This window comes from Salmo salar, chromosome 17, assembly GCF_965601325.2.
Source record: "Salmo salar chromosome 17, fSalSal1, whole genome shotgun sequence".
Classification (NCBI taxonomy): domain Eukaryota; kingdom Metazoa; phylum Chordata; class Actinopteri; order Salmoniformes; family Salmonidae; genus Salmo; species Salmo salar.
The window spans coordinates 58287951-58301152 of NC_138307.1; positions in this window are offsets into that span (position 1 = coordinate 58287951).

Genomic DNA, 13202 nt, shown 5'->3' on the forward strand with positions numbered 1-13202 from the left:
CCCTGGGGTGACAAAGAGACACGGGGATATGATTCAGACCAAGTAGGGAAGCAGCAACTTTTCTACTAAGTGACTAAGTTACATACACATATTACCTTAACAGTGCCATGGAAGTGACACTGTTACTCAGTTCCGGAATCAAACCAACTTGACAAAGACTACAATGGAGAAAGGCGATAACACACTGTCCTCTATACACACTCCCATATCAGTGCACTACCCCCGGGCTAGCTCAATGACCAAACTGTTTTGTATTTCCCTAATAGTGCAACCCCACACTCCAATGCTTTGGACAAGCTCCCCAAGTCAATTCTCACCACCCCTAGTGAAAATGTAAAACATATGCACACACCATCAAAGAGTCCTTTGAAATCAAATTGGTTCTGAATCGTAATAAGTGAGGCCCATGAATAGCCAAAAGGTCAGCCTCCCCTACACACAAGTACATACATATTACAGAACAAGGATTATCATGTGATAGATTTTATGTAGTGACATGCATTGATGAAAAGCCCTCAACAGCCTTGCCTCCCTTATAGAGCCTGCGAGTCAGAACAGAGTGAACCTGCTAAACTCTTTGTTATGTCAGTGTTATGACTCTCAAGGTAGAAATGACCCACTTTGCACAGACCTAGGGTCAGTTTTCCCAAATGACATCTCAAACTGAACTAATTTGGAGCTAAATACAACATATGACTTCAGACCAGTGCTTAAGGCAACTTCTGTGGACCCCAGGTCACATGGGTACAAAGACGCCCCATTTGAAAGCCAGCCTTCATGTTTCTGTCACAGAAGCGGTCCTCCATCCTCACCCTGACATACCAGGGCATCAGAGTGTAGAATCAAAAGGCATGTTCAGTCACCACTAACACTGTGTCAAAAGGACCTGTCAGCTAAATGCATTTTCCTCTAAGACAAACCGTCTCAGGAATTTCCGCCATAGACAGTCGCCTCAGGTGAATGAATTCACCCTGAAAGACAGCTCAAAATGGACCCAAAATAAGATTAACCTGTTTCAGTCTGAAATGTAACTTCAACTTTGTCTTGCTCTAACGGCCGTTATCAATCCTCCAAAAGATACAGTGAAGAATACCACCAAATACCAAGTAGGCCGCCATTGTAAATAAGAATTTGTTCTTAACTGACTTGCCTAGTTAAATTAAGGTTAAATAAAAAAATAAAAAAAATACAATTCAATACCACTGACATTTAGAAGTCTTTAATCATGCCTTCAAGTGCAGAAGGTCACTCGTTTCGTAGAATGGGTGGATAAATCTCTATTGACAATGGGATAAAGTTAATTGTGACTGAGTCATGTGTGGTATTATACTAACTTAATATGTAACCAATTGTCATCTTGACTATAACATTTTCTGGTTCATATCAATCTGATGCTCACCATTATCTTTCTAACCTAGATTTTGAAGCATGATACTTCTGTGTAATCACTCTCACCCACTTCTGAAATATTTAAATATAAAATGTATAAATAGAAGATGTAGAAAAGGGTATAAACATGTAGGTGTGGCTTTAGGTGAGTAACCCAGAAACGACACACCTTGGTTAACTCCCAAAACCAAATGGATTAGCAGTGGGGTAAAGTACTTAAGTAAAAATACTTTAAAGTACTACCTAAGTAGTTATTTTTTGGGTATATGTTCTTTACTTTACTATTTATATTTGACAACTTTTACTTTTGCTTCACTACATTCCTAAAGAAAATGATGTACTTTTTACTCCATACATTTTCCCTGACACCCAAGTACTCATTACATTTTGAGTGCTTAGCAGGACGGAAAATGGACCAATTCGCACACTTATCAAGAGAACATCCCAGGTCATCCTACTGCCTCTGATCTGGCGGACTCACTAAACACAAATGCTTTGTTTTTAAATGTTGTCTGAGTGTTGGAGTGTGACCCTGCTATCCATAAATAAAAAAACAAGAAAATTGTGCAATTTGGTTTTCTTAATATAAGGAATTTTATTCATACTTTTACTTTTGATACTTAAGTATATTTTAGCAACTACATATACTTTTGATACTTGCGTATATTTAAAACAAAATACCTTTACACTTTTACTGAAGTAGTATTTTACTGGGTGACTTTCACTTTTACTTGAGTCATTTACTATGAAGGTCTTTACTTTGACTCAAGAATGAGAATTGAGTACTTTTTTCACCACTGGGGATTAGTTTGCCATCATCACAAGTACCTAATGGGCAGTGCATGGCAGGCTCATTGCCATTGCCATTTTTCATACCAGTCACAACACCCCTGTCCTGGTTCATGTCTGGCCTCTTTACACAAATGTTGTGTAAATAACAAGTGTTATGTTATACAAGCGTATTGAGCATACATCTATGGTGTTATGCAAAGGTTGAGTTGTTTTCCCCCACATTTAGGTCATTTAGGTTTTCCCCCACATTTAGGTCATATCTAATGATTTTCAATATGTCTGGAATATGTTTGTGGAATATGGGGAACGGAAAGGGAATACCTAGTCAGTTGTACATCTGAATGCATTCAACTGAAATGTGTCTTCTCCATTTAAAGAGATGTTCCGGTAGACTATTTTGGCGACTACAGTAAGTATTTTTAAACCTCTCTCTTGGGTTGGATGTGTCAATGTGTAGTTCATACATGCATTATCTATGAGCAGAATTACTGTTTTACCTTAATGCAAAAAGATGTTGAATTCAGACTGTCATTGTTTTACCACTATCCACTACGTTTTTTAAAACTACGGTGAGCCACATGAATCTACATGCCAATAAATCAGCACAATATAATTTTTTGTTTTTTCATATTGCCGGCGTACACTGGGCTAATGACAACACACAAGATAGTAGGTCTAAAGGAGAGAAATGTGCAATACAGCGAACTTTGCAAACCAGGCATTTGTGGTGAGTGCATGGGGGCCGCCACCTTTATAAACCTCCGCTATTTGCCACGAAATCCCTAGTTTGAAAGCGATTGTTTTCTGCAAGCAGTGTGGTGAATCATTCTTGATACACACGGGAAACTGTTGAGCGCTGCAGTTCTTGACACAAGAACTGGTACCTACTACCATACCCCATTCAAAGGCACTTACATTTTTTGTCTTGCTCATTCACCCTCTGAATGGCACACAATCCATGTCTCAATTGTCTGAAAGCTTAAAAATCCTTCTTTAACCTGTCTCCTCCCCTTCGTCTAGTGGATTTAACAAGTGACATCAATAAGGATCACACTGTAACTTTCACCTGGATTCACCTGGTCAGTCTATGTCATGGAAATAGTGTTCTTAATATGTTGTATACTCAGTGTAAAATGAGTGACACAGCAGAGGGAGAGCGAGATAATGTACTGCACATTATCTGCACATATATGACGCAGTGTGAATTATTATGTGTATTATAATTAATGGACATTTTTGTGGCGGTTGATACATTTTTCGTAAGGGAAAATCAAGTCTGAAATTTAAAAGTGGATATTGCAAGCTTACGAAGACTTTTTAAACCTCAAGTTTAAAATGTCCTGCATGGCAGGAAAGTTCTACTGCAACAGGGTGATCAAATTAAGATCCTACTTCTGTATGTAGACCGTTTGATTTTGAGGTGGGATACAGTTTGGTACAGTATTGCCAGCCAACTGCATCTTGGGAATGTACTAGTAGTGTAGCCAATTAGTGCAGACAGTACATGCTTTTTGAGGCAGAACATTATTAGATGCCTTATAGTTCAAATGTGTTTATTCCCCCAGTATTCTGCCCATTTCTGGTGTGACAACCAGGTAGGCTACATATTGCTCATGAAGCAGTCCTTTAATTTCCTCTGCAAAAGCCTGTGGCTTTAGAGGTCTAAACCACTCACTCTGCTCAGACTGAAGTGGAGTTTTTCTTGGATGCCTGCACAGCTACGTCAAGCATTTCTCTTTCCCAGTCATTTGTAACGCTGTCCTGTGGTAGTGAGTGTGTAATCGACCGACCCTTATATGCCGAGATACTGAGGCCAGCAAGGAGAGGAGCTATGAGTCCTGTCTGCCCAACTGTCTGTCAAGACTGGCATAAATGCACACAAACAACTTCATAGATGGTTATCCCCCCCCCACACACACACACACACACACACACACACACACACACACACACACACACCCACACACACACCACACACACACACACACACACACACACACACACACCACACACACACACACACACACACACACACACCACACACACACACACACACACACACACACACACAGACACACATACATCTAGATTCACATCATACTATTTTAGAGGCACGCACACTGCAGATAAGATATTTTTATGATCTGTGAGAAGTGATTAAAAAAAATCCACCCCTTCATTTTACTTTACTCTGTCTGTCACATCACGGAGGCCCCAAAAAATAAATCTACATTTCCTTCAATATCTATAGGCTCAGATTGGGCTAATGGTGTCTTGGCCTTGCCTTGGCTTTGGCCCTCCCTGCGGGTTCTTATATGAATGGTTCAGTGACAGTGGCGACCCGTCATTCAGGGCAGGTGGGGCAGCATACAGCATTTTAATGATCAAACCTTATGTTTGTTAAACTTTTTTCCAACTGCTTACACACATTTTCAAAACTGTCTCCTTTTTTCAAAACTCTACACACAATTCCCAAAACTGCACACACAAAATGCAAAATGCCTCACATCTCCTTCAAAATGTAACACTGCATTCAAAATGCCATAAACACATGTCAGAATGAAGCGTTTGCATCAAATGGCAAACACTGCTTTCATAATAGTAAATTTTTGGATATACCATGTAAACACTGTTGTTCTAAATCTAAAGCTCTTTGGTCTTTCATAGGCTTATATCTACATTTCAATACAATGTTCTACAGTGAAAGTAATCTGCTGAGAGGGTTAGGTAACAAGTACACTGTAAACACCAATGCAATGTAGAAACAGAAAATATTTTTTAGGCCAAACGTTACTGTTGTATACAGTAGCATACAACAAAACCATAAACATATGTAAAACAAAAGTATATTCTTTAGAATACAGTAAAGAACACAATTGTGTGTGTGGGGTCCCGGGGGGGCAGTCCAGGAATTGGTAGGGGCGGCAGTCACCAGTGCTAAGCTACGCTTCATCTCTTCTCCGGGCTGGGTCTGGCCACAATACTTCGTCCACATCACAAGATACGTTTTCTCTTGCCAAACATTGAGGGAAGTATCTCCTACCATGGCGTATCCAACCTTGGACAGAGGCAACCTCTATGTCCCCACATGCGTCCTCCATTGCCTGGAGAAGCGGTATGCGGGCATAGGGTTGGCGATCATACATTTTCCAGCGCCAGGCTGAGAAGAATTCCTCTATGGGATTTAGAAAAGGTGAATATGGGGGGTAGGTACAAAACTACAAATTGTGGATGGGTGGCAAACCAGTTTTGGACCAGAACAGCCCGGTGAAAACTAACATTGTCCCATAAAACCACAAATCTAGCAGGCTCCTGATCTGGATCAGGGACAAGCATTGTGTAAATTGCATCCAGAAAGTGAGCATATGGCCGATGTTGTACGGACCCAGTGTGGCATTATGATGGAGGACCCCGTTTTGAGTGATGGCACCACACATAGTTATATTACCCGCACGCTGTCCAGGGACATTGGTAATTGCCCTCTGTCCTATTACATTTCTTCCGCGGCGCCTGGTTTTGGTGAGGTTGAAGCCAACCTCATCCACATAAATAAATTCATGGCGAATTACATAGGCATCCAGCTCCAATACTCTCTGTAACAGACAAAAGGATATACAGATGAGTAAATATGGTATGTCTGAAGTATTGGAAGTAGTGTTCCATACATACCTCTACAAAGTCATGTCGCATATTCTTGACTCTGTCAGAGTTTCTCTCAAATGGCACCTTGTAAAGTTGTTTCATCGTCACCCGGTGCCGTTGGAGGATGCGTTGTATGGTCGACAGGCTTACAGCATTGATGTTGTTAAATATGGTGTCATTATTCAAGATATGCTCTCTTATCTCTCGAATCCTAATTGCATTGTTGGCCAAAACCATATTTATAATTGCAGTCTCTTGTACATCTGTAAACAAGCGTCCTCGTCCTCCATGATGTCTTTGCCTTTCCACTCTGTACAGAATTCAAACACAGTATGTGTTCAGCATAGGAACTGTAAACAATGTACAAAAAAAGGTAGTACAGCATGATAACCAACCTCATTCATTCAATGCAGTGCAGTAAATGGATGGCTTAGAGTTACAAATGTTTATGCAATACTATGCAGTCATACGTATTTTACAGTACATTACTGTAATGCTAAAATAGTCATTAGATAGTTGCATACCTGTTCTAATTTCTGAAGGTTCGAATTATGGACGCCACTGTAAATCGACTCAAGTTGGGCTGGACTCTCAGTCCAGCCTCTCATGGTCAAACCGTGGTTGATCACATGATCAACAAGTGTTGCCCTAATCTCATCAGAGTTGGCTCTCCTTGTGTAAATATCACCGATTCATTATAGATTTCTGCTGACAAGTTCGATGATGGTCCGGAGAGACTAAGCCAGAGCTGTGGCCCAGTGTTAGTGTGTCTCTGTCTAGGTAAACCGCACTTCATTACTGTATAATGTAAGATTGGTTCTCCATATCTCATGCTCTGCTACTGTCGCCAGATAAGGAGGGAGTCGTGTGTGTGTGTGTGTGTGTGTGTGTGTGTGTGTGTGTGTGTGTGTGTGTGTGTGTGTGTGTGTGTGTGTGTGTGTGTGTGTGTGTGTGTGTGTGTGTGTGTGTGTGTGTGTGTGTGTGTGTGTGCATGTTTGTATGTTACTAACTGTGCTAAATGTTACTAACTGAACATGCACCTGTGGAACGGTCATTAAGACACTAACAGCTTACAGACGGTAGGCAATTAAGGTCACAGTTATGAAAACTTAGGACACTAAAGAGGCCTTTCTACTCACTCTGAAAAACACCAAAAGAAAGATGCCCAGGTCCCTGCTCATCTGCGTGAATGTGCCTTAGACATGCTGCAAGGAGGCATGAGGACTGCAGATGTGGACAGGGCAATAAATTGCCGTACTGTGAGACGCCTAAGACAACGCTACAGGGAGACAGGATGGACAGCTGATCGTCCTCGCAGTGGCAGACCACGTGTAACAACACCTGCACAGGATCGGTACATCCGAACATCACACCTGCAGGACAGGTACAGGATGGCAACAACAACTGCCCGAGTTACACCAGGAACACACAATCCCTCCCTCAGTGCTCAGACTGTCCGCAATAGGCTGAGAGAGGCAGGACTGAGGGCTTGTAGACCATCACCGGCAACAACGTCGCCTATGGGCACAAACCCACCGTCGCTGGACCAGACAGGATTTGCAAAAAGTGGTCTTCACTGACAAGTCGCGGTTTTGTCTCACCAGGGGTGAATGTCGGATTTGCGTTTATCGTCGAAGGAATGAGCGTTACACCGAGGCCTGTACATTAGAGTGGGCTCGATTTGGATGTGGAGGGTCCGTCATGGTCTGGGGCGGTGTGTCACAGCATCATTGGACTGAGCTTGTTGTCATTGCAGGCAATCTCAACGCTGTGCGTTACAGGGAAGACATCCTACTCCCTCATGTGGTACCCTTCCTGCAGGCTCATCCTGACATGACCCTCCAGCATGACAATGCCACCAGCTATACTGCTCATTCTGTGCGTGATTTCCTGCAAGACAGGAATGTCAGTGTTCTGCCATGGCCAGCGAAGAGCCCGGATCTCAATCCCATTGAGCACATCTGGGACCTGTTGGATCGGAGGGTGAGGACTAGGGCCATTCCCTAGGGCCATTCCCCCCAGAAATGTTCGGGAACTTGCAGGTGCCTTGGTGGAAGAGTGGGGTAACATCTCACAGCAAGAACTGGCAAAATCTGGTTCAGTCCATGAGGAGGAGATGCACTGCAGTACTTAATGCAGCTGGTGGCCACACCAGATACTGACTGGGCTAGAGAATACTGCCTCATAAACAGAGGAATGGGATAGTGATTTATAGGTGTCCTGAGTTACACAGTTCTATTTGTGTACACAACATGGACCTTTAAATGAAGACTTGGCACAACCAACCTCCTGCCGTACTGCCTTAAGGCTTTAGTCTCTGTGTTCCTCTCTGGAGTTCGACTTAAAAAAAAGTCAACTGAGTTTGAATTAGCAGCCTTTTGTTAAAGATGTGAGAGAACTTTCCTGCAATGCAGGAAATGTAACACTTGAAGTATATTTGAGGTTTTTGGCAATCTTTTTGTTGAGGCAAGCCGAAGTCAATGCCCCGTCATCAGTGATTGGTCAACAGTAGTGATTCTTCAATGAAGTGTTTGTTGTCATTCAGCGAGAGACAAAAAAATGTCATGCGAGAAATACTGCAATAACATCTTAGTTTGAATGACTAAGATCTCCTCTGCAAAAATGTCAAAATTAATGACAGATTTCTTGAGTTATCTTAGATTCATTTACACTATTTTGAGGAAGTATACTGGCTACGGCCTCAAGGAGTCTTTTAACACTTGTTCGCTTCAGCCGAACCGAAGCATTCGGACGGCTCTAGGCAACTCTACCTCTTCTTCATACATACACCAGTATCCCACCTTCAGTAGTCCCCTGTTCTCTGTTTTCAGGATAATGTAATGGTTATTTTGAAAAAAATTTACTCTTCTAAAATTGATATACTGACTTTGGAAGTATGGTATATAAGAGTACTCCACTCAGGTATTTTGGAGGTCTTGAGTCTCTCAATCAGGAGGACCATTCAGTTACATTTCTGGATGGTTGACCTGCTAGGAAATCTGTAGGATTGTATCCCAAGGCCTTTCCCCCTAGCTGTGTGGTCTAGGAATAAATATCTCTTAAAAAATTGTGATATTTATGAGCTAAGTTCAGGATCGTTGAGACTGATCTCCCTTTGAATTGTCAGTCTTCCAAACCGGTGTCAGAAATTAAAAATGTATAAAATTACATGAACCCTCTTAGAGCTGTGGAAGAGGTGGGTTCTGGATTATGTGGATGGGTGGGTGTGAACTCTAATCCTTCCCTGAGGCTATGTGGTTCGCTTGAGTTATTTAGCCTTGTTGAAAAATCCCCCATCTGTCCCCCACCCTATGTCTGGTTTTAGTTGTTTAAGTTTACTCTGAAAGTGTTTTATCATCCCAAAAATGATTTAAAATATCATATTTGTTGGAGTGGAGGCCACGGCCGCCGCTGCTAAATGAATATAGGGGATACACTGGACAACTATTGCTTTTGTACAGGAACACTGTCATCTAGTTTGGTTCAATTTGAATAATTTTCCATAGTGAACAAAAACAAAAAATATTCCTTTAAAAATTAAGGAATTCTGAATGGCCGTTTTATGTAGGTTTTAACTTCTGGTTTCTGAGAATCAGTGTCTCCTGTCATGTAAAGTATTCTGATAGCGTTCTGAACAACATCCAAGTCTGTAGCGTCAAACAGCTAGACTATACAAACACCAACCCACAGCCCATCATTGTACAAACATCTCCGTCCTCCCACCCGCCCTCTTCCCCATCTTGTCCTCTGCCTGATAAACGAGTTGAGCGAGTTCTGTAAAGTCAAGACCTTGATTTACCTCCAGACTATCACTTAACTCCACACCAACAACAAAGCGAGAAGACAGTGTCCTCACGCTTGAATGATGTGTTCCCTGTTCCCTGTTGGGAAACTTAATATCTTTGATTCCAACACAGCAGGTTGTTTTTTAATCCCCTCTATGTCTCTCATGTCTTTCTTCTCATCTGTTTTTTTACACCTATGTCTGTCTCTCATTTCTTTCTTGTCTCAAAAGGGTCATCCGGACAGGGAACATCTCGTTAAAATCGACGCTCAGTTTACAAGCATCAACAGTACGGGGGAAAAAAATGTATGAAATGTATGCATTCACTACTGTAAGTCGCTCTGGATAAGATTGTCTGCTAAATGACTAAAATGTGAATGTAATCATCCTCCTAAACTATTATCCATATTTCTTAGAAATGGCATTCACATGCAATGTTAAAAGAATGGAGTGTGCTCTTATGAAACGCTAATTTGACTGTAATTCTATTTCATAATCACTACTTAAGGGCAAATGTCTAATGATCATGTCAGGCTGCAGGTAATAACACGTGTTCTTGACTTTGTGTCCCTGACATGGTAGCATGGAGAACATAGCTACTTAGATCTGTACCTGTCAAAATAGACAGCAGGTCGATTGTGCCGATGAGGCAGAGAGAGGCTTCGACTTGCACCCGTAACCTAAAAGAACATAGCGGTACACATATATGCTCTCTACATGGGGGTGTTTCATAAGAGTTCCACAAACCCAAACCAGAAGCCATGAATGTCCTATAGTGTTGCTGCAATGCAGCAGCACAGGCACTGCCAGGTGAGAGGTTGAAAGGTGAGACTGAGTGTGTTCCTAAGACAGAATGAGTAAGTGTGTGTTTCTTTTTTGCGCAATATGTGGTAGAAGCCTGTTTTTGTGTGTCAACAAGAAAGAGATTGAGTAACAATGTGTTTCTAAGTGAGCGATTAACAATGAGTGTGTGTGTCTGTGGGTGCGTGCGTGTGAGTGCAGGTTTGGGTGGAGTGCTGGATTTCTGAACCACCGATGACAGACACGTCGGTGTCGGTCAGCCGTCTGGGCACTGAGGTGTGTCCAGTATACAAACTCTCTGCTCTGAAAGTTTCTGCACACGATTCCCAAACACACACCCTTCTGTCTCTATATTCTCTGGAGCTGGGAAACCCCTCCCAGAGTGTCACTGGGCCTGGTCTGGTCCTTACCTGGGTCAGGTCAACCCGTAGCCGATCGCGTGAGAGAGGACTAACCATCTGGATCTCATCCATGACCTCAGGGAACCACATGTGTTGTTCAAGGTGTTATTCACTGTGTTACTCATTCACTCACTCAGTTTACCTCGGGCCTAGCAGTACACTCTCCAGTACACACTTCGGCCTGACACCTTTTTGTGGGCCGGCCTTCCTTTGACAACACTGGTTGAGTCACCCCTTGCCAACAGTCAACTTGGCTACGGAGACAAACAGAGAGAGAATACAGAGCTGTGCCATCCATTAGGCTGCCGGCGACACGTCAGACAGCACGCCTCAACAGAGCACTTCAAGTTGAATTACAACAACACAGGTAACACAGGTTACACTCAATAACAAAACTCTTCACCCCAAATACAATCATGGCCGACAAGCTGAAACATCAAACAGCTACAGCGCGGTACAGTACTACATCTCTCAGCAGGCTAAGAAGCTCAAACATGACAATATTGTCTTTCTCCACAGGAGTGTTCCAATGAAAACACTGGTCCTCGTCTCTTGTACTCTCTTCAGCCCCCAGGCGACAATAGCAACCGTCTGGGTTTAGTCCCGGTGGTCAAAACATTTGAGCATGACGGAGGGCCCACTGTACTGTCTGTGCATACCAGTCCTTGTCTGGCCCTCTAGCAGGCTGACTTGGAGGGAAAGAGGTTTTAGGATATCCATCCCAGTGTATTATAGGCCTAACTGCTGCGTGGTTTATCTAGGTGCAATATTGACTTTGGTATGCTCTTCAAAGTTGTTGTAATACTTACCTTTATTTGACCTGGATTGAACACTCGGATCATTTACAATGAAGGCCCTAGGAGCAGGGAATGTAAACCAGAACACCTGGCAGAACCATGCACTCTCCAACCTGTTCCAAGGTGTCCAATGTCTCCACTCTAAAGCTATCAGGCTTACACCTGGATCACGATGTTAAGGTTTGGTTTACTAGGATTTGGGGCCCATAAGCCTCTTGTTCAGAAGCTTACTGAGGTGTTTCTAGGACAGATTTAGATAATGTCTTCTTTGTCTTTGCATGCCTTCTCCAGACAGATACCTCTTGCATGTATGGGACAGAGGAGGTAAACAGGTGAGTATGAAAAAAGACCCAGTGTATGGAAAATAGGACACTCTTAGAAAAAAGGGTTCCAAAAGGGTTCTTCGGCTGTCTCAATAGGATAACCCTTTTTTTGGTTCCAGGTCGAACCCTTTTGGGTTCCATGTAGAACCCTGTGTGAAAAGGGTTCTTCCTGGAAACAAAAAGGGTTCTCCAATAGGGACAGCCAAATAATTATTTTAGGTTCTAGAAAGCACCTTTTTTTCTAAGAGTGTAGATGAGAGATCACATAGCTTCAAAATACATTTCAATAAATAAACTATCAATATAAATTACATAATTTTTTATCTATCCAAAGTTCCTACATAAATAAAACAATAATCCCTGTGAGTTTAAAATGTCAGAAGCAGGCAGTCAACCAGAACAGTGAAATCAAGCTGTTTGTGAGAAGAGTCAATTTAACTGAGCCAAAGGCAAAATGAAATGGAAACATTCCACTGCAATAATCGCGAAGCCCTCATCAGTCTAGTAACAATGTCCACTAAGACATTAATAGTAATACATTATCCAGTGGGGGTAAAGTGGGGGGTATTTTCAGAGGGCCCTAAAGTATTACCATAAAAACACAGGAGGATGTACATTTCTCTGCTAACATAATGCTTCGTAAGATATTATTTTTCATGGTTGTAAGGTTTTATTATCTTTCCTTTTAATGAGGGAGTTGTTTCCTCTGTTTTCCACTAACTGAAAGGTTTTCCAAAGTGGAACCTTGACAACAGTATCCTGATGTTGACATGTAAAAAAAAAAGAATCTGCACTAAAAAATACATTTGAGATGACCAAGCCATGGTAAGACCTGTCAGCTGCCTAAAGCTAAACAGAAAGCCCTCGGAACAGCAGTTATTGTATTCCAATAAGTAATCTATATCTAGCCTTTTGTTTACTGCATGTTGTAACCCATACCTATGGGGGACACCCCTTTACATTGTGCTACATCTGTAAAACACAACTACACACAATTGAGGGATGATCGCCTGGTATGGATAACACGCAACGCCGTACTACACACACCCAACTCCACTTGAGTTTACAGTTCAGTTCAGTGGTAAGCTGATCCGCTGGGCTTTCAATACATACACTATGACCGGCGTGAGAAAGGCAAAGGGAAAACTCCCCTTCTCATTATGGTTTATCAGACACAATATTACAGCATGACAACTCAAGGGCAGGTTGGTTTACCCCTCAAGCAGTGACAGAACACTTGGGAAAAACGTCAAGCTTTTGTTGAATTGATTAG